We start from the raw sequence: 22,678 nt of genomic DNA, 5'->3' as shown, positions 1-22,678 counted from the left end.
TTGATTGGTAATAAATTAAACTAATTTCCCCAAGTCGAGTCTGTTTTGCCCATTGACGGTAATTGGTGAGTGATCTCTCCCTGTCCTTATCTTCACCCACGAGCCTTTTGCTATATTTTCTCTCCCCTGTCCAGTTGAGGAGGGAGAGTGATAGAGCAGCTTTGGTGGGCACCTGGCATCCAGCCAGGGTCAACCCACCACACACCATTTGCCTCTCATGGAGGTTTTTTCAGTCTCCCAAAGGCAAAGGGCAACCCAGAATTGGTGAACAAGTAGCTCTAAAGGATGCAGATGGCTAGACATACAGCACCAATGTAACAACATCCAAGAGAGATTGTTTAAAGGCTATTTTAACAGACTGATACTTATTTTGGTTTGGTTCTTTCCAGATGATTTTCTAAAGACACTATACCCAAACCCATAAAAACAAGGGGTTTATATATTATTAATTTTGAGCAAAGATGTCACATTTCATTTCAGATGGATTTGTATTTTGATTAATTTAAAAATAAAGAGCTGCTTAATGTTGTCTTAGAAACTGTTCCAACTTCCGAAGTTATCTTACATACTTTTAAATATTCCTTATTTCTTTTGATTTGAATAGGGTTAGCTAACTATTATTTGATGCCAGAACTGAAAAATATTTGGAGAGATTAATGTTGCTTGTTTGAACTGTACGTATACTGCATATTCATAGAATACTTGCATTTTGGTGCCTAGTTTGAATATTTTATGTTTAATCATGAGTAAATTTTTGTTAAAAATGCATATATACAAGTTAGCAGAAATCCTCTTTTAAAATAAAAATTAAAAAATACAAATAGAAAGGAAAACTCTGTTTTGACACAGTATTCAAAACGTTGATTGTTATAAGACAATTTAACATGTCTGTCAGATTTTTTTTCTTCACTGACAAATTAACTAAAAGTCCAGCAAAGTGCTAGAAGTTAAGCCAAATCACCTGTTTTTATAATATCGCCAAACTGGTTAACTAAACTCCATTTTCCAGTTCCACAAGTTAAATAGAAATATTAAATAATAGGATATTACATCATATTTCAAGAGTAGGAGGCAGAGAGAACACTTTATCACTGAGAAGCACTGAATGTTCTGACCCAGGGCAGGTCTTGTTAACTCAGCAACTGAGCATGAGCAGGTTGGGAATAAGAAATAATGTGGTAAATGAAGGGCTGTGTCAGTGCATGGCAAAAACAGAAGAGCAGTTTGAATTAGAAATACATATCTGGCTTTGCTAAAATACTTATTTAAATCAAACACTGAGCCAGCTGACTGCTAATTTTGTAAAGAACATACTTGCTAAATATTTTTGGTCAATCAATGTTAGTCAAATCAATGTATAATTTGCTTTATTCAGGTTTTGTTTTAGAGCAAATCTCTGACCAGTTGTAATATTAAAATATGGACTGTTCTGTGCACTCGATGTGATTTTTTTTTTTTAGAAGGATGCACCCTGCATAATGTAAAATGATCTGAATGATCTCTGTTGGATACATCACAATTTATGGCATCTTTCATTGTCTAGGCTTTGTAGAACAGCTTTTTTGACCTTTGAACATAAATCAGATGATAAATTACCCACACAAATTACTAAACTAACATAGCTGCTGTTTTAGAACAGTTACTTTTGCTTACAACCTGCAACAATCCCTTAAACATAATCAGATACAGAAACAGACATCTAATGGTACCACAGGTTTTTGAAATTTAAATGCAGTGCTAGTACCACATTTACTACCAAGCTAAATCAGTTAAATACTAATTCTAACTCTCAGCAACTTTTGTTTAAATCAAATCTACAGAGAAGCAGTTCTAACTATTACTGAATTACTATATTGCTACTTCTGAGCTACAAAATCTCTGGCATGAGCTGAAATGGTCTCTAGGGCACCACAGTGTAGCACACGTATTTAGCAAGAACATGTTGTAATGAGAGGCAAAAGGAAGAGAAAAGGCACAGACACCGGGATGTAAAGCATGTTGGCAACACATGGAGTCAGTAAGGGTTTGCTACTGAATTATTTTTATAATACTGCAAAGATTTTTGTACAGAACTAAATACATGTTCAAGATCACAGATGAAACTGTGTAGAAGCAGCAAAAATCACAAACTAGCCTAACACCATTGCACTCTGCCCTGAATAAAGGGCAATGCATAGCCTTGATGCCCACAGAGCAAACAAGGAACTGTAGCTGTGACTCAGTCCCAGTTTGGTCCTTGCTTTCCCCTTACTCTACATATGATGTAATCTATACCAGCCCTTTTCCTGGTACATGTTACTTCTTCCACCCCCATTCAGCTGTGCTGACAGTAAATTAGGAGACAGAGCCAATGCTCCATGCACTCCCTCCCACATGGAGAGGAGTAGCAGAGCAGCAGCAGCTTTCTCCCCTATGGGACAACTTGGTGCCTCGATACTCTTCTGTGGAGGCTGACAAGCACCTGTGTTTCAAACCTGAGGACAAAATTAAAGTGCATAAGAGGAAAAACTCTATTTTATACCAAGTGACAACCTCTGGTATCAATACAGGCTGGGGGATGAAGGGATTGAGAGCAGCCCTGAGGAGAAGGACTTGGGGTACTGGTGGATGAAAAGCTGGACATGAGCAGGCAATGTGCTCTCGCAGCCCAGAAAGCCAACCATATCCTGGGCTGCATCAAAAGAAGCATGGCCAGCAGGTCGAGGGAGGTGATTCTGCCCCTCTACTCTGCTCTGGTGAGACCCCACCTGGAGTACTGCGTCCAGCTCTGGGGTCCTCAGCACAGGAAAGACATGGACCTGTTGGAGCGGGTCCAGAGGAGGGCCACAAAAATGATCAGAGGGCTGGAACACCTCTCCTATGAGGAAAGGCTGAAAGAGCTGGGGTCGTTCAGCCTGGAGAAGAGGAGGCTGCAGGGAGACCTTATTGCAGCCTTTCAGTACTTAAAGGGGGCCTACAAGAAAGATGGGGACAGACTTTTTAGTAGGGCCTGTTGTGATAGGACAAGGGGTAATGGTTTTAAACTAAAAGAGGGTAGATTCAGACTAGATATAAGGAAGAAATTTTTCATGATGAGGGTGGTGAAACACTGGCACAGGTTGCCCAGAGAGGTGGTAGATGCCCCATCCTTGGAAACATTCAAGGACAGGCTGGATGGGGCTCTGAGCAACCTGATCTAGTTGAAGCTGTCCCTGCTCATTGCAGGGGGGGGTTGGACTAGGTGACCTTTAAAGGTCCCTTCCAACCCAAACCATTCTATGATTCCATGATTCTTCAAGCTCTCATTTCTTTTTTTTTTTTACTTCTCTAACCACTCCCTTCTATTTAGACCTTTGTAGCTCAGCTCTTTATATTGTCAAATTTTACTGCACTGAGTAATAATCCTCTCCAAAATCATGTGCAATTTACTATGCAAAATGATATTTAATGCAAGTGAAGTCATTTGAATGTGTCCCAAATTTTCAGTCCTGATTGTGATCCTGGACAACAATGGTGGAAAATATTTTGCTCAGAAGAAATGTTTATCTCTGTGCTTTTTTAACAGCATTTCCCAGAACTGTATATCATATTCTGCAGCTTTTTGGGGCTTCGGAAGTAAAATACTCATTTGCTAAGTCCTATTCTTTATGCAAGAATGTACAATCTGCATGTCAGAGTTCTCATTTTAAAATTTCTCAGCTGAAGCATCTGAAAGAAGATAGAAGCAAAACTATAATGTGCATTCCCAACAGTGTCAAACAAAAAATTTTTTTAAATGGCATCCCATTCTGGTTAAAGGAATGTGAATTCTGTGTAAACTAATCTCCATGACTGAAGCTAGTTTTGATCATAACATCTCTCAAATAAATAATACTTATGATCAAATAAATGGGAAAAGTGGGTATGCATTGTGGCAACCAAACAATGTAATTTAAATGTAATTATTGGGGGGGGGGGGGGGGGGACAATGACAATCATTGAAACTTTATGCTTATTACAACTCACTGAAGTACATTTTTCCTCCCTTGACAAGGAGGTTGTCAAAACAGAGACTTATGGAAATGCTAGAAATAGTTTGAAAGAAGACAGGAGCTTTCACAAAAAGTTTCTTTTTTTAACATTTCACCTTCTATCCAATTGTGCAATTCAGAAGCCACTGAGTTTTATTACTGTGTAATAATTACATAATGCATGAGAAAAGCAGTCATTTACTGTGGTATTTTCTATTTCAAACTATTTTCAGGCTCTTGGTACTAGTTAAAGGAACATGCAATTCTACTTTACCTCCCATGAAATATTAACATACGTATACATGCATACAAAGCAACAGTGAGGTTTCAATTTAAACTTAGAATACTTGTAGCTATGCAGCCCTGTGTGCACTATAGAGAAAGCAGCATCTAGCTTAACAGTGAAGTGACTTCTAGTACAAAGATCTGTGTTCACAGAGTAGTGTACACATCCGGCAACTGCAGGATAACACATTGGCAGGTTCAGAGATGAACCACATTTCTCTCCATACCACTTTCTTTAGGCATGGCCATGAGAACCTTCTCTGTTTTTTCCTCACACGTTTTCTGGCACCCCAAAATTGCCTGTAACTTTATTTCCATCTCCATTCTACAGACAAGGTCATAAACAATGCCAAGTTACTCAGATACTTTAGAACCTCAGGACATTGTCAGAAGTAGTGCGTTGCTACAGGGTCTGTTATGGGAAAAAAACAAAGGTTATGATACAAAAATTCACTGATGCTTCTCCTCACAGTCTGAATCTCCCGAAGGGAAAAACGGAGTCTTCAGAGAGTCCCTGAAATGAAACTCAATAGCAATGAGGTTATTATTAAACAGGTATTCTTTATTGCAGCACTAGGGACTCTCCACCATAAGTGCTCCAACGAGTTGATGAATTTTTAGAAAATATATACTATACAATACAATCATACATATTCATAGGATTTCCAGGAATGCATTTACATAAACATGAGATTTCCAGGAACTTATTAGAATATGTAAATCTCCAATTTGCATGCGCAGTCATCTCTCGTGGTGGTCTTCAAGTGGTCTTTGGGGGTCTTCAGACGAAGGCTCATAGTCTTCTTCACTGTGCTCGCAAACTCAGTCCTAGGATCACATAGACTTTGTCCTTCAAGGCTAGTGTTGCCATTCATCTGTGTCTTCCTATCTTCATGGTTCTTTGCATCTGTTCTCCCAAGGGCGAGTTGTCTGTAACAAGATTATCCTGGAGCCCCCCTTATAACTATTCTTCTAGCTACTCCCTAAATCACATCAAACTGTAAGGCATTCACAACACCCTTAAATCACACCAGGGTGTCTTCTGATCTAATTAAGTGACTAAGGTATTTACATCATCTTTCTTGCTCTTGTGGTTTTTAACCCTTTCATTCCCCCCTTACCTACTGAGGGTTACAGCTCTTTAGAGCTCAAGCCTCAATCAACGTTTAGAGAGATTGGAAATACGAGAGCAGCATTGTATCATAACACAGGCTAGGATGCATACACAGATCACCATTATCCCTACTACAAACAGATTCCTTAGCCATGTCCAATTAGGTAGCCATGAGGTAAGATCGTGCCATAATTCTTCAAAACCCCAGGATGTGTTGTCTTGGGCAGTCTGATGTAGGACTTTTGTTTGTTCTCAAATTTCTGCCAGATCTGTAGAGATCCTCCCGTTTTGATCAACATACATACAACAACTGGTATTGATTACAGCACAGACTCCCCCTTTTGCGAGGCCAGCAATAAATCAAGGGCCATTCTGTTTTGTAACACTACCCAAGACAGACTGGATACTTCGATTTGTAATGCCTGTATGGTGTCTGTGGTTCTATTTACTATCTTTTCCATTGCAGCAGATATGTTTTCAATTGTTTTCTCTAGCTCACTTATTCCAAGCCAAGGGAGGAACCATCTTACAAAGCTGTGAAAAGTATAAGGGCGATCTGCTATGGCATTATGAGTCCTTTTAATTCATTTAACATAGGTTTTTATCCAACCACTTTGTTCCTGTAACCTATTGATTATTGTCATGTTTAGGGACCACTGTTCCTAGTGTGCATGTTCCTGACCAATTTGGAGGCAAGGCTTTTCAGGCTTTACCACCACATAGCCAATACCAACCGCTACCTCTAGGAACATTCCAATAATCATTCTGCTGTTTCTTTCCTTGTAGTTGCATCGACCAATTGCAATATGGGTAATGTCCTACTGAAATATTACCCATTCCAGTCTTGTTTGTTATTACATACTTGACATTTGAAAGATTAGGGTTCCATACATCCCAAATTTGAAGGTTAGTTTCAGTCTTTTTGGTGAATTTGGGATTTATCCACAAATTATTCCAGGATGTATTGAAAGGAATTGGTATTCCTATTAAGGGCACTCCCTTATCACCATGTTTGGGAAAATAAGTACACACCCAACAATCATTCTTGTGTAAGGTTTGAGCAATTTCCTGGGTCATAACAAAGTGGAGATTTTGATTCCATTGTGAGTCCGGCCAAATTTGGCCCATGGTTACTATGATTATCATAGATAAAATGTAAAGTCCAATCATCATCTTTTCAGTTTCAGTTTGAGGGGAGTCTGCTGTTCTACTGTCCATGGAGCAGGAGCCTTTTTAATCCTGGAACAGTGCATCCAGGCAGCGTGCTTCTCCAGCTTGACCGCAGTGTAGGTCGTGAGCAGAACTTGGAAAGGGCCGCTCCATTTTTCTTCGAGGGGATCACCTGAAATATATTTTTAACATAAACCCAATCTCCAGCTTTAAACAGATGTATTGGGGAGTCTAAACCCCATGCTCTATTGGACATCACTAATTCATTTACCTTTTGTAATTGTTTCCCTAATGCTATTAAATATTGTTGCAGATTAACCTCTCCCACCTGGGTAAGATCTTGCCCCTGATATCTGGTTTGAAATGGTCTCCCATATAGGATTTCAAAAGGGCTCAATTTTTCCTTAGTCCTTGGTTTGGTTCTGAGGCTTAGCAAAGCAATAGGGAGGGCTTGATCCCATCTTAAATTGGTTTCCTGACAAATTCTACTTAGTTGTGTTTTTATTAAATGGTTCATTTTTTCTACTTGCCCGCTAGCTTGTGGGCGATAAGCCATATGTAATTTCCAATTGATTCCCAAGAACTTACTAACTTGCTGGACCACTTGTGATATGAAATGTGGTCCCCTGTCAGAAGACATCGCCTCTGGTACTCCAAATCGAGGAATAACTTCCTTTAATAGAATTCTTGTTACCTCTTGGGCTTTATTTGTTCTGCAAGGGAAGGCTTCAGGCCATGCAGAAAAAGTGTCAGTTAATACTAGCAAATACCTATATCCCCCTTTTCTGGGGAGTTCCGAGAAGTCTATCTGCCAATTTTGACCTGGAACATTTCCTTTGCTGATATTTCCAAATTTCACAGAGTTTTCTACTTTTGGGTTGTTCTTTAAGCATACTTCACATCTATTAACTGCAGTCTTTAGAGTCTGATATAAATTTCTAGCTACAACTTGCTTAATAAGAGAGTTGTATAAGGCTTCAGGTCCCCAAAGAATTTTGTCGTGCTCTGTTTTTATAAGTTTCCATAATATGCTAAAGGGAACTATTATTCTGTTATCTTTCAACAGTGCCCATCCTGATGGGCCAGTTTCATCTCCTAAGTTAGTGATCAGCTTTTGATCCTTTTCATCGTATTCAATTGTTTCAGGTAGTGGCAAAGATTTTTCAGGGATTATACTTAATACCTCACCTTGTTCTGCAGCTCGCCTTGCCTTGTAATCAGCCAATTTATTTTCCCACTTCCCTGTCAGTGTTACCTTTCTGATGCCCTTTGCAGTGCATAATCGCCACTGCTGACGGAAGTTGTACAGCATCTGAAAGTCACAAAATTATATCAGCATGTTTTATACCTTTCCCTTGAGCAGTTAAGAGTCCTCGTTCCTTCCAAATTGCTCCATGGGCATGGACTACACCAAAGGCATATTTTGAATCCGTCCAAATATTTACTCACAGCCCTTGGGCCAGCTCCAACGCTCTCACTAGGGCAATTATTTCAGCTCGTTGTGCAGATGTGCCCTTAGGGGGTGACTTTGCTTCCACCAGTCGGTCTGTGGTGGTTACAGCATATCCTGCCATTCGAACTCCATTCTTTAAGAAACTGCTCCCATCAGTGTACCAGGTTCGGTCGGCTTCCTCCAGCAGCTCCTCCTTCAGGTCTGGTCTGCTTGCATATACAGTTTCAATAGTTTCTATACAATCATGCACGACAGTCTCCATTTCCTGTTTATCGCTTAAAAAGGAAGCAGGGTTGATAATTGTAGATGTGACGATTTCTATATCATCCTGTTCCATCAAAACTGCTTGATATTTCAAGAATCTTGATGGTGAAAGCCAGTGCCCCCCTTTTTGTTCTAAAACGGAGGTTACAGTGTGGGAAGTGTGCACAATCATCTTTTGTCCCAGAGTAAATTTTCGAGCTTCTTGGATAATCAAAACAACAGCGGCCACTGCCCGAAGGCATCCCGGCCATCCTTTGCTTACTTCATCCAATTGTTTAGAGAAGTATGCTACAACTCATTTATAAGGACCCAGCTTCTGGGCCAGAATTCCCAGAGCCACTCCTTGCCTTTCATATGAGAACAGCCAGAAAGGTTTCGTTACATCCGGTAGGCCCAAAGCTGGAGCCTTCATTAGCTCCAGTTTCACTTCTTTGAATGCCCTCTTAGCTTCATCAGTCCATATTAATTGTGTCTGGCTATTTTCAACAGTTCATATAGAGGTTTAACCAAAAGTCCATAATTATAGATCCATAATCAGCACCAACCTGTCATTTCCCAAAAGGTTTGAAGCTCTTTTACCGTGGTCGGTTCTGGAGTTCTGCAGATAGCTTCTTTTCGGTCATTCCCGAGCTGTCTTTGTCCCTTGGAAATCATGAATCCCAGGTATATTACTTCCTTCTTCAAGATTTGGGCTTTCTGTAATGAGACTCGATAACCACTTAATCCCAGAACATTCAACAAGCTCACAGTCCATTCCTTGCACTCTTCATCCTTTCTGTGGCTATTAAGATATCATCCACATATTGCAAAAGAATCCCATTTCCTGGGGGCCTCCCCCAGGTCTCCAATTCCTTAGCTAATTGATTTCCAAAAATGGTAGGGCTGTTTTTAAATCCTTGGGGTAACACTGTCCAGGTCAGTTGGGTTTTTCGTCCTGTATCAGGGTTTTCCCATTCAAAGGCAAATAAATTGCAGTTTTCTGGAGCCAAGGTAAGGCAAAAGAATGCATCCTTTAAATCTAACACAGTAAACCATTCATAGGTTGCCTTTAAACTAGTCAGCAGAGTATATGGGTTTGCCACTACCGGATACAAATCTTCAACTATTTGATTTACTGCCCGCAAATCTTGGGCCAATCGATAAGTTTTGCCATCAGGCTTTTTGACAGGCAGAATGGGAATGTTATATTCTGAAGAGCATTCAATTAATAGTCCAAATTTTATAAGCTCTTCTATACTACTTTTTACCCCTCACCTATCTTCCTATTTCAAGGGGTATCGTTTTATCTTAACAGCTCGTGCCCCTTCTTTGAGTTTAACAACAACCAATTCAGCATTTTTAGCCTTTCCAGGTATTCCTGAGGCCCACGCTCCTGGGTATACCTGGTCTTTTATTTCTTGTATAATTTCTTCTTCTTTAATTTGGGGTTCGGTAAGAACCAAGCTTAAAATTTCAATATGATTTTTGTCTGGCATTTTAAATTCAGTTTCCCCATTTCTAAATTTTATTTCGGGATTTAGTTGTTCTAATAGGTCCCTTCCCAGTAATAGTCTAGGAGCCTCAGGCAGGTAGAGAAATTTGTGAATCCCCACACTCTTCCCAATTCTAAATTTTAATGGTTTCAAGAAAAAAGCTTTTTCAACCTGCCCAGTGGCTCCCACAACATTAACATTTTGTTTACTTGTAGGTAACAAGGTTTGATTCAATACAGAGAACATGGCTAACGCAGCCACTATCTCCTTTCCCAGTTTCCTTCTGTCCTCCCCCTCCCCATTCCGATATACTCTCCACGCTTCCTCCAGCAACTTTTCTAAATTCCTTATATCTGGTTCCCTAAGTTTCTGAAGTTTCTTTCTGGTGTCATTAGTGGATTGTCCCAGAAACAGAGATACCAACTGCTGCGTGGCAGCTTCTGACTCCGGTTCCATAGTAGCAAATCTTCTCACAGCAGCCCATAAGTGATCTAAAAACTCCGTGGGCGTTTCAGTCTGCCCCTGCTTGACAGCATACAGAGCAGACCAGTTAACTGCCTTTGGGATCGCATGTTCTATTCCCAATTTGATCCAGGTTCGGTATCGTTGCAACAAACGGTACTGAGCTGGATCATTAGGGTCCCTACCTGGGTCCCTGGAGGGCACATGATCTTCGGCTGTGCCCTGTAACACTCGTCCCTCAATCTATGTTTCTACATGAGCTCGGGCTGCCTTTAATACAAGCTGCTTCTCAGTTTCAGTCATAGCACCTAGCATAAGATCCACATCTTTCCAATCCGGGTCCAAATTCTTAGTAATCCACTCAAACCTTTTTGCAATCCCACTTGGGTCCTCCCTGTACCTCTTAACTGCATCCTTCCACTTATCCACATCATCCATCTGGAAAGGCACTCTTCTTCCGCCTTTCTGGGTTTCTCTTTCACCTTCAAACACCTCTGTCCAATACTACATGCTGAACAACATCGCTTCAACTTCCCTAACTCTTTCTGATTTTCCTTTTCCAAAGCCAACACCATGGGATCTTGGGGAGCAACATTAAAACCACAATCTTTCTGCCACTCAGGGTGAAAAACATATCCGCATACATAGCTTCGTCCCATTTTCCCTCCCTCCTTAAAAATAACAGGAGTTGCAGCAAGGCATTATACTTCAGAGTCCCATTCAAAGGCCACTTTTCTTCATCATCTAATTTATACAATGGCCACCACTGATTACAATACTTAGAGTTTTCTTATTCACATTTCCTCCAGGAGGACCCCCTATGTCCTTCCAGTGATATAAAATGCAACCTAATGGAGATTTCTTTGGTATCTCTTTACTTTGTTGTGACCCTCCCATTTTATTGGTCCTAGTTCTCTCCTGTATTCCCGCAGTATCATAACAGTTAGTTCCACTGTCCACACTTTACCACTTAGAGGGTTACAGAGTTACTGGTTTACATCTATACAACCTTTTTCTTTTGCTTCGTCCGTCTCCGGCCGTTTCCCTTGTGGGACAAGGAAACCACGGATCAGTACTCCGCACTCGCTTCTTACTAAGAGTACGTCTCATTCACACACGCACAGGACAGTACAGACACTTTTGACAACAAAAAAGCTCACCTACCAATACAATGAACAAAAATCCTAAAAGCAAACACAGAGCAACTACTTGTCCTTATACCATGCCAAACACAATCCCAAAATCAAATAACCGAGTTCCAAAGCCAAGATCCAATATACCCAAATGCAAGTGTTCCAAATGAGCACCGAAGTGCCCCCAAATGTATACCTTTAAGGCGCTAGCAGCCCGGTATACTCCACCAAGCGTGAACCACTCACGGCTTACAGGGGTTTCCGACAGATGACTAGTCCCAAACCAAATTTAAGAAAGAATACCTTTTTCCGAAGACGGTCCTTGTCTGCTCCCGCAGCGATCCGATTGAGACAAGGAGTCCCTCTGGAAATTTTCCGGGGGTACCCTAGGGAGTCCCGTTCTCAACGGGTCCTGCAGCCGAACAGAGAGGGTCCCATCTGGGGTGCCAAAACTGATACAAAAATTCACGGATGCTTCTCCTCACAGTCTGAATCCCCCCAAGGGAGAAACGGAGTATTCAGAGAGTCCCTGAAATGAAACTCCATAGCAACGAAGTTACCATTAAGCAGGTATTCTTTATTGCAGCGCTGGGCAGCACTGGGGATTCTCCACCATAAGTGCTCCACCGATTTGGTGGACTTTCAGAGATTGTATACTATAAAATCCTACATATTCACAGGATTTCCGAGAAATCATTTACATAAACATGAGATTTCCTGGAACTCATTAACATATGCAAATGTCCGATCCGCATGCGCAGTCGTCTCCCGTGGTGGTCTTCAGGTGGTCTTTGGGGGTCTTCAGATGAAGGCTCATAGTCTTCTTCACTGTGCTCGCTGATTGACCTCTACTTCTGCGCAAACTCAGTCCCAGCATCACGTAAACTGTGTCCTTCACGGCTGTTGTCATCCTATTGTGACTTCCTATCTTCCATGCATTTGTTCTCCCAAGGCCCAGTTGTCTGAGATGGGATTATCCCGGAGCCCCCTTCTCTTACAACCATTCCCTAAATCACAAAGGCCTTTCTTTTGTTTAGTTAAGTGACTAAGATATTTAAATATCCTCCTTGCCCCTAGGCTTTTCAGTAGGCATTTTGATGCAGTGGCTTTGTCTATCTTGGCTTTAACCCTTTCAATACCCTACTACATACTTTAAGAAATCGCTAGCCAGTGCTAAGCCCTAAACCCTCTAATTAGGGGAGGTGGGGAAGTATTTTTGCTTTTTCTTCCTTTGTCAAATTTTCTTAGAGATGTGTAAACAAGAATGAGTTATGAATCACCAATCTAAAGAAACTAGGTGTTTACAATTCCAAATTGTGAGAGGTATTTTGAGGTACTGAGAGGTATGTGTCAGGTCCTACTACAGTCATGGGACTTGGTAAGGGGATCCTGGGTTAGTCGCTTTGGACAACAGCTGTAGTTGCATTACCCCACAGAGCCTAGTACATGCAAAAGAAACACATTTGCTCTTCACAAGCCTTTTGAAATTTGTTATGGTTTAACCCCAGCTGGCAACTAAGCACCACGCAGCCTCTCGCTCACTCCCCCCTTGGTGGGATGGAGGAGAGAATTGGAAAGGTAAAAGGGAGAAAACTCGTGGGTTGAGATAAGAACAGTTTAATAATTGAAGTAAAATAAAATAGGACAGTTAAATAGGTAAAGCAAAAGCTGCACACGCAAGCAAAGCTAAACAAGGAATTCATTCACTACTTCCCATGGGCAGGCAGGTGTTCAGCCATCCCCAGGAAAGCAGGGCTCCATCACGCATAATGGTTACTGGGGAAGACAAACGCCATCACGCCCAATGTCCTCCCCTTCCTCCTTCTTCCCCCAGCTTATATACTGAGCATGACATCATATGGTATGAAATAGCCCTTTGGCCAGTCTGGGTCAGCTGTCCTGGCTGTGCCCCCTCTCAGCTTATTGTGCATCTGGCAGAGCATGGGAAGCTGAAAAGTCCTTGACTACTATGAACACTACTCAGCAACAACTAAAGCATCAGTGTGTTATCAACATTATTCTCATACTAAATCCAAAACATAGCACTATGCCAGCTACTAGGAAGAAAATTAACTCTATCCCAGCTGAAACCAGGACATGCCCCTAGTGTTTTGGTGAAAGGATTCAAACTCAAAGGGTCTGAAAATTGATTGTTCCTTCTTGCCTTTAAGTAGCAGTGCCATTTTAAAAAAATGTGTACATCCTATCAGCCTGAATGGCATATGAACATCAGGCAGCAAATCTGGACACTGCTATGTAAGTGAAGAGGAAAAGAGATAACAAACCCAGCTTCACAAGACCGTAGCAGCTGTAATATCTCTGTCCAGGCCTATAGCAGTAGAACAAGCAACTCAATGCTTTCCTCATCCTTAGGTCCTGCTGCAGCCATCAATAATGTATACTGTATGACCCAAAATGTCACTACAGTTAAGGACAGGGCAAGATATGAAAGCTACCTTATTATAAGAAGCAAAGTTTCATTGAGAATTTGATATTATAGGAAAATAATTTTCTGAATAAAAAATATTTTCCTCATGGAAGGTTTTTATGCTTATTTAGTAATACACAGGATCTAGTGTACTCTAGGCACATAGTACATCTACCTATCCAGAATCAGACCCAACACAGGCAAATGGAAACAACCTCCTCATGAGGGAAATGCATCCATCCGATAGTGGCAGCTTTCTTAACATGGACCTTCGTACACAATGAGAACATTCACAGCTTCCTTTATATATGGGTGCGAATGCACTCATCACTCAATAAAAGTTCAAATCTTGTAGAAATCCTACTTACGCAAAAGAGCTCTTTGCTCCCACTCACCTTGTGGGAGTGAACTCCAACTGCAAAAACCTTTCTTTTATGTAGAAGGCATTTCCTTTGATGAGTTTTCTATGTTATCCTTTTATTTTCACAATGTGTCTTCTTCTCATATACTGAAATAGTAAATAAAAGCAGTTCATTTCTTTCCCCTTTATGTTTTTTATACTGTACACAAATTTCTATTGTATCTCAGATCTGTCTCCCTCCAAACATTGAACTGTTTTCTGTCTCTTCATATGCAAGCAATAGATACTAATAATTTCCAGAACCTCTGTATTTCTATTAGGCTTTTTTAATCTTGGTAGATTTTTTTTTTATTTTAAATGAGGACACTCCTATTCAGAAAAAAACATGAAAACCCTCCACACAATATCTGATCCACACTTACTGCTAGCCCTTATCTAGATAGATGGCTTTTTATTAATATCCATCTGACTTCAAGCAGGCACAATTAAAGGCTATAGCAGGAGAAATCAAGCTGAATTTACCTCTACACTATTTTTTTAAATTAATTTAAAAGTATATTTGCAATTATTTTAATAATTTGTGTGAGACTAGCAGAATAAATAACAAATATATTAAGGACATTAAAATAATTTTAATTGTTAAATGTTTTCTATTAAAATTCAGAATTGGCTAACATTCTCTCATGCAAGAATATAAGCACTGACTGATATTGATAACACCTCTTTTTTTCCTCATAATATAACAGATTTGTATGCACATATAAATTTGTGTAGTTGTAGTCTTCCTTGCTAACATTTAGCAATGCATATATATATCTGAACAGTATAATAACTGAACACATTTTGAAGAGGTAACAGTATTTCATTTGAATTTAAATGTCTTGTTTTGAATAAGCAGTTATGTTATGGAACTAAATCAGTCAGCTTAACAACAAAGCGCAGTATGCTGATGAATTATGTATGTTATCTGCATTTTCTGCCTGCTGATAATTGACAGGTATCATGGCACCTTCTGCAAACTTCCTGTAATTATATGCCACATATCAAACATCAACTTATGTGTAATGGTCCTCTCCCCACACACATACATACACAAAAAATGTTTTTATGTTTTATTTAAAGCTTACAGCATTTTTAAATTTTCTGTTTCTCTCACTGTGGTTTCCAAGCTGCTTTGCCACTCAACACATTCAACAATGTTAAATTCATAAGATTTCTTCAGTGTTAGTTTGTCAGAGTCACTCATTCAAGCTTTTGTTCCATCCTTTTTATTTGTTTTGTTTTAAAAAATTGAGTAAGGATAAACCAATACCAAAGAAAATTTACCTTGTAATTGTTTAAGAGAAATTACCTGTAGTAAAACAGATGTCTCAGTCTTTGATATCAAGTTTCTGTCTTTACTGACAGATATATTTTAGTCATTATGTAGCAGCTTTAGGTAGTAACAGGTTAAAAAAACTAGTGTCTTAACAGAGTTGATTAAATAGCTAGTTCCTTCTTGGTAGTATACATTTATTTCACACTAACTCCACCATAACAAGGATACATTAATTGGGTAGCTCCGCAAATGGACTCATTAGATGCAATGCTTACTGATTAAATTTAACCACTACTGGGTATCTTAGCACATGATTCAGAATTACTTTTCTTTTAATTCAGTGTTCTGTTCCTTGGAAGGAAACTTTGCTGAGAATTATTTTGATAAACCTGTGATAATAAAGCTTAATTAAAAAGGAGTCTTTTAGTTACCTTGAATGGCTTTTTACTTATATTGCCTTAAATACCCAAATTTATATTTTCATCTAAAAACCTACATTCAGTAAATGATATGCCTGATATATGTAAAACAGCACCACTAGTATATGCAGTCGAAGAGTTCCTCACTCTCTGTCATCGCATCCTTGACAGTATTCACTACTAGAGAAAGTGCATGAAACAAAGCCCCAGCATTTACAGAAAGTAATTGTGCATAAAGCAAATTAGATAAATATCTCTTTTGTTCCTATTAATTTAGACTTCATGTGTCAAGTTCTTTAGAAGCCAAAGCTTAAATTCTTATCCTACATCGTTGACTAATTTGGTTCTGAGGCTCATACCTTAATGAAACAAATGATCTGATACATTGTTTCTCACTGAATTAAAATATACTATTAAACATATTTATAAAGCCCCTTTCATCAAAAAAAACACATAAACTTTCAAGATATGATACCCTGGGACTCTAGTAGAAGGTGACAGCCTGTGAGCAGTCAGTGATGACAAAGGAAATGTAATGTACTACCACCAGCTAGTAACATCCTGTGGTGGGTTGACCTTGGCTGGCCACCAGGTGCCCACCAAGCTGCTCTATCACTCGCCCTCCTCAGCTGGACAGGGGAGAGAAAATATGACGAAAGGCTCGTGGGTCAAGATACAGACAGGGAGAGATCACTCAGGAATTACCATCATGGGCAAAACAGACTCGACTTGGGGAAATTAATTTATTGCCAATCAAATCAGAGTAGGGGAATGAGAAAATAAAAACTAAATCTTAAAACACCTTCCCCCCACCCCTCCTTTCTTCCTGGGCTCAACTTCATTCCCAATTCTCTGCCTCCTCCCCCCAAGTGGCACAGAGGGACAGGGAATGGTCCGTTCATAACGCATTGTCTCTGCTGCTCCTTCCTCCTCATGCTCTTCCCCTGCTCCAGTGTGGGGTCCCACCCATGGGAGACAGTCCTTCACAAACTTCTCCAACGTGGGTCCTTCCCATGGGCTGCAGTTCTTCACCAACTGCTCCAGCATGGGTCCTTTCTACAGGGTGCAGTCCTTCAAGAACAGACTGCTCCAGCATGGGTCCCCCACAGGGTCACAGCCTCCTTCAGGGCACATCCACCTGCTCCACCGTGGGGTCCTCCACAGGCTGCAGGTGGATATCTGCTCCACTGTGGACCTCCATGGGCTGCAGGGGGACAACCTGCTTTACCATGGTCTTCATCACAGGCTGCAGGTGGATATCTGCTCTGGCACCTGGAGCACCTCCTCCCCCTCCTTCTTCACTGACCTTGATGTCTGCAGAGTTGTTTCACATATTCTCACTCCTCTCTCGCAGCTGCTATTGCCAGTGTGCAGCAGTTTTTTCCCCCTTCTTAAATATGTTATCACAGAGGCACTACCACCATTGCTGATTGGCTTGGCCTTGGCCAGTGGCGGGTCCATCTTGGAGCTGGCTGGCACTGGCTCTGTCAGACATGGAGGAAGCTTCTGGCATCTTCTCACAGAAGCCACCTCTTTAGCTCCCCCCTGCTACCAAAACCTTCCCAAGTAAACCCAATACACATCCCCGCTGAACTGAAAGACAAAATTTCAGGAAGGGGAAAAAAATAACAGAATTTTTTCTGTAAGGCATGATTTTTGATAAAGATATCTGGATGTAGGACCTGACTGGCTTGAGAACTCTCAAAACCTGAGTGGAGATAAGTAAGGAAAAAAGCAAAGTGAAGATCTTTTAGCAGTTGCTGGCAAATGCTTATATGAACAATTATCAGTGACCATACATAAATACAATTTTCAAAGACTTAGCATTCAGTTGACGTAAACCCAAAAATCAGAGACATGCAGAGGCATGCAATCATGATTTAAATAGAAATTATCATGATCCCTCTCTGATTTTTATTTTACATTGCCACCAATGCACCTAACACTTCTGAAGCAGGTTTTGTTTTCTAGCTGCTGCTTATCCAGCTTAGCCTGAAGCAGCACAGATGCCTCCCAGAAAGCTATCGGGTTCAGTGGGAGAAGCTTTCTAGATCATCTCAGATGTATCTGAACCGCAGAAGGAACTCAGGAAAGCAAGCAGGCTGGGGTGCTTGGGGGACAGACGCAGAGTGTCCTGGGGACGTACAGCAACCACTCTTAGAGAGGAAGTGGCAAATCAAAGACATTTCCGTAAGTTGGCTTATTTAGCCTCCTAAAATGAAGGTTAGAAGAGGATTGGATTACTTTTGATAAAAACAAAATGTGAATGTCTTCCACTCTGTACCCTTCTAAAGAATAATCAGACATTCAAAACAAAACAGACTCTGTGATCCCTTTTCATCTTTTAATGGTCTCCTCACCTGCCAATCTGCTTAGCATAGTATAATTTGTTTAGGGCTAAATAATACATCACTTTCTTCACAAGAGTGGTAAGCAGTTAGGCAAAGTTGTTGTTTTCCAGCCAAACTCAATAGGACAAAAATATTGACAGGCCATTGACAAGGCTGAGGATTTTCTGGAATTCTCCAAGCCAGAGATCAGCTCCCTATCACATTTTTAGTGCTATATTTCACTTTAACAAAAAAAAGAGAAAAAGAAACAATCTCCCTATCCCCAAAATGTTTCCACCCATGCCAATAAATGTCCTTGTGCTGATGATGCTTAGAATAGGAATTTATGCATCACTGTATTTCAAATATGCACTTTAATTATTTACATGTTACAACTTCCTGAGTAATACAGACTGTACTTGTCTAGAGCAGTTTCTGCAGTACATTTTTTCAGCACCCAATTACTCCATACTTGCCTCAAGATAATTTGTGGAAAATTTCATGAGAACTGCATTAGCCCTGATTTCTACAAGATGTTGTCAGAATCAAAACAAAAATTCATTAAATAAATATACAATATCTCTATGCCAGTTTTGTGTACCACTTCTGGTTCCATACCATGCACAAGTTCCACATTTCTATTTCATCAGTATCTGTCATATTAATAAAACGATAGCCTAGTAAATGAGTAAAAGACCTAGTAAATATGTAAAAGTGTAGAAAATGATGTTACAATACCTGTGACTTAGACATGAAAAATCTCAAAATTGCTTTGTATAAAGGAATGGAGAAAAACATTTAATAAAAACAGAAGATTATTAAAAGCACCAAATAAATTACTGTATTTCCTTACTTTTGATATCATGGACTAAACAGTGTCACAGTTCTCTGATGAGACAATGTAGGAACAGTGTGCTTCATTGACACATTTCAGGTTTATTGTTACTTTTAATGTTAGAAAGGGTGAAAGAAGGAAGATGAGGTGAATCTAACAATTGTAATGATTAAAAAATACTGCTGTTCTGGAAAGAAGAATAATGCTGTGTTCATCAGTGAGAACCTGCAAGTGAAACTGGTCTGCTCTTGCTATTCAAGTCAGACAAACAGAGATGGGACACAGCACTTTTTGTTTAGGAACAGCAGCAAGACAAGTTTAACATCATTTTAGTGTCCTTTTTAGAATTTGGAAAACCCAAAGCACAGCATTAGTATTTAAGGATCCGTTCAGTTTTAGTGGAAAGAAGTGGGGAGAGTCCAAGCACTAGTCAAGGGCTTTGCCCAACAAGTATGAAAAGGCTAAATGTAGTGTAGAGGAAAAAGTGCTCACTGCAGTGTAACCCACCTCTGGTCCTGCAGTGGGTGGGCATCGAGGAAAAACAAGCATGCCGGGAAAGAAGAGCATGAGCAGAAATGCTTAGGGTAGTGTGAATTTGCACAAGCCGTCCAGTGAAGGCAAAGACAGGCTAGATCTCACATCCCATCTGATTAAGATGGAACCGACGCTGCTCCTTTCCAGTCATCTGTTATACACGCCCCCTCAACACTGATGCTTGCCTGGAACACCTCCCAGCACGTTGGGTGCTGTACAACCAACCAAATGACCGTCCACATGCCTAAAGCACTTACAGTATGAGTCCTGGAGCTACACTGGTATCAAAGCATTAATAAAATGAAGAAGCAAGTCTGATGCATATCATAGCCATCCTAATGTTTTTTAAAAGGAGCGTGCAGAACAGTTTAATTTCAGCCTTACTTCATTCAAACTTTGTTAAAAGCTCAAAAAAGTTGCACATATATACTGCAATTTTTGCCAAAAATATTAATCTTCTGGCTGGGCCAGCTGAGGGTTTGGAACATTGTGAGTAATGCAAACAAATAACTGAACCTATAACTACAGTGACTGAAGTTGTAACAGATACTACATAACTGTGCCAGCTGATAGCAACTAAGCAGGTGAGAAAGCTCCTGTCTGCTGTGCAGACCCTGCTCATATTGTATTCCCTTAAGTTTCCCCCCTTCACTCTCCTTTCACTAAAAACTTTTGCACCATGGCATAAATGTAGAACGTCTATAGGATAGGAGCTGGCATTTTGGTACTTGTGCAGTCTGTGACATCCACATTTGATCTTGTCCCACAGGTTGTTATACTACAAAACACTATAGTGACATGGTGGATTGGCGTTTGGCTTGAGTAAGGACCACAGGATGTAGCCAGTGCCCCAGCCTGGTGTTCTCACCTTTGCTTTGGTCTCTAGGTATGAAAAGATCTGCAAACTGGTGCAAGATAAGCATCCTTATGTAATAAAAGTATCTTCCTTCTCTTTTTGGTTAGAGATTTTTAGAAGAACATTCCTCACGGAAAAAAAAAATATATATAGTATAAAACTAGCGCTGTAGAGATGAGAAAAGTGATTCTTTAGTAGTTAAAACAAGTTAAATCATTCCAGAATTTAAATTCCTCCCAATTTCAGTACTTCCTGCTTTGCCTGCACTGCAGGCACTGATGCTACAGAGCAGTAGTAGCACCCATTTAGGATCAGGTATTCTTATGTGTCATAAGCACCATCTTCTAACAACATTGCAAATTAATTAGAAAAGCTAATATACTCTGTTTTAAGAGAAAAAAAATGGTTTGGTTATCTCTGCATCACTGAAATATGAGACCCAGCCTGAATACTCTTTAATAAATACAATGTTGTAGTAAAGATAAGGGCTGGCGACCGGAAGATCACGCGCTGTACGGAAAGAGTTAAGGGTCGACCCTCCCTTGTCTCCGCCCCTTATAACATGACACACCTACTGCTGGGATCCCACATCAGCCCCCGGGACCCAATCCAGCAACCTATCAGTCAGCTCCCTTTCCACACATTGTTGCAACTCGCCCCAGGGGTATTGAGGAAGTGGCAGATCCGCTGGTGCAGGAGGTGCCGAAGGTTCCGTGGGCGGCCGCTCTAAACGCCCCACTTGTATCGGGAACACCTTTCCCGAGTCCTTTGTTCCCGCTGCACCATAGTCTCTCTGCACCTCCCCTTCCTCCGTTGGCTCAGCCCCCAGTAACAACGGTTCCGTCTGTGTCCCACAGGCCACTCCTTCCCAGCCAGCCTGTGTCCCCTCCGAAACTAAACTTGTTGGCTTTTCGTTCCCAGGAGATTCCTGCCCCATCAGCACACCACGTGCAGCAGGTCGGCGCCGCCTTGCCGCAAACCCCCTCTTGAGCACCCTTGTCGTTACCGACTTTAGTACCTTTATGAGTTCCGCGAGCTCCATCGCTGTTGCCTGATCACGTCAGGGTCACCACTGTGTAGCAAACACTACACATCAAAGTTATCCCCCCAGATCTCCAGCCGACCCGGGCTTTATACCCCCAGCAGTAGGCGTGTCATGTTATAAGGGGCGGAGACAAGGGAGGGTCGACCCTTAACTCTTTCCGTACAGCGCGTGATCTTCCGGTCGCCAGCCCTTATCTTTACTACACAATGTTTAAATATAGGTGTTCTGGTCTGAATCATATTAATCATTGATTAATCATTAATATGATTAATAGCAATCACATTAACAGATTCAGGTTTAGTGTATCAGCTTACCAACATTTCAGCAGCAAGATCTGGTCTAAAACACCAAATAATTTCCATTTGTGAACAATCAATCAATTTCATTATATCTAATACATAGAAAAGCTTCTTAAAGCTTTTTTTTTTTTTGGAGACAGAAAGAGAGAAAGAGAAGTTCTTGACTTGGGATGGGTTGTGGGGAGTCCTGATAGAAGATCCACAGGACAACAGGTATAGTTATTCTACTAAGGTTTGGCTTTTGACTTTTTTTTCTCCTGACAGGAGCAAAGAAGGGAGACCTAAGTAATTCCTTTTTTTTTTCCCCCTGCTCAACATCAGCATATGGGGTCTGGCTGGGATGGAGTTAATTTTCCCCATAGCAGCCCTCATAGTGCTGTGCTTTGTATTGGTAGCTAGAAAGGTGTTGATAACACACCACTGTTTTGGCTACTGCTGAGCAGTGCTCCCACAGCATCAAGGCTGTCTCTCCAACATTTCCCCCCCCTCACCCCCGAAGGCCAGTAGGCTGGGGGTGGGCAAGATCTTGGGAAGGGACATAGACAGGACAGCTGACCCAAACTGACCAAAGGGATACTCCATACCATATGACATCTGCTCAGCAATAAAAGCTAAAAGAAAGGAGGAGGAGAGGGGGAATTTGTTACTATGACATTTGTCTTCCAGAACAACCGCTACTCATACTGAAGCCCTACTTCCCAGGAAGTGGCTGGACGTTGCCTGCTGGTGGGAAGCAGAGAATAATTTCTTTTTGTTTTCCTTTGCTTCCACATGAGGCCTTTGCTTTTCTTTATTAAACTGCCTTTATATTGACCCACGAGTTCTTTTCCATCTTATTTTCTCCCCCCCTGTCCTGCTGAGGAGGGGAGTGATAAAGCGGCTTGGTTGGCACCTAGCATCCAGCCAAGGTC

The 22,678-nt window shown here is 40.9% G+C and overlaps 1 long non-coding RNA gene across 1 annotated transcript; it reads right to left on the bottom strand.

Annotated features, from left to right (window-relative positions):
- Positions 1–4,180: 4,180 nt before the first annotated feature.
- Positions 4,181–21,569, bottom strand: LOC148055191 (uncharacterized). Its single transcript, XR_015705870.1, has 3 exons — positions 21,442–21,569; positions 14,166–14,278; positions 4,181–6,730 (listed from the first exon to the last, which is right to left on the bottom strand). It is a non-coding gene; the product is annotated as an uncharacterized LOC148055191 (long non-coding RNA).
- Between the last annotated feature and the right edge of the window lie 1,109 nt (positions 21,570–22,678).

Source organism: Nipponia nippon, unplaced genomic scaffold, assembly GCF_047370975.1.
Source record: "Nipponia nippon isolate SJK-2023a ecotype South Korea unplaced genomic scaffold, ASM4737097v1 scaffold_26, whole genome shotgun sequence".
Lineage (NCBI taxonomy): Eukaryota > Metazoa > Chordata > Aves > Pelecaniformes > Threskiornithidae > Nipponia > Nipponia nippon.
Note: the sequence above shows the minus strand (reverse complement) of the source record. Positions and strands in the feature narration are given on the sequence as shown.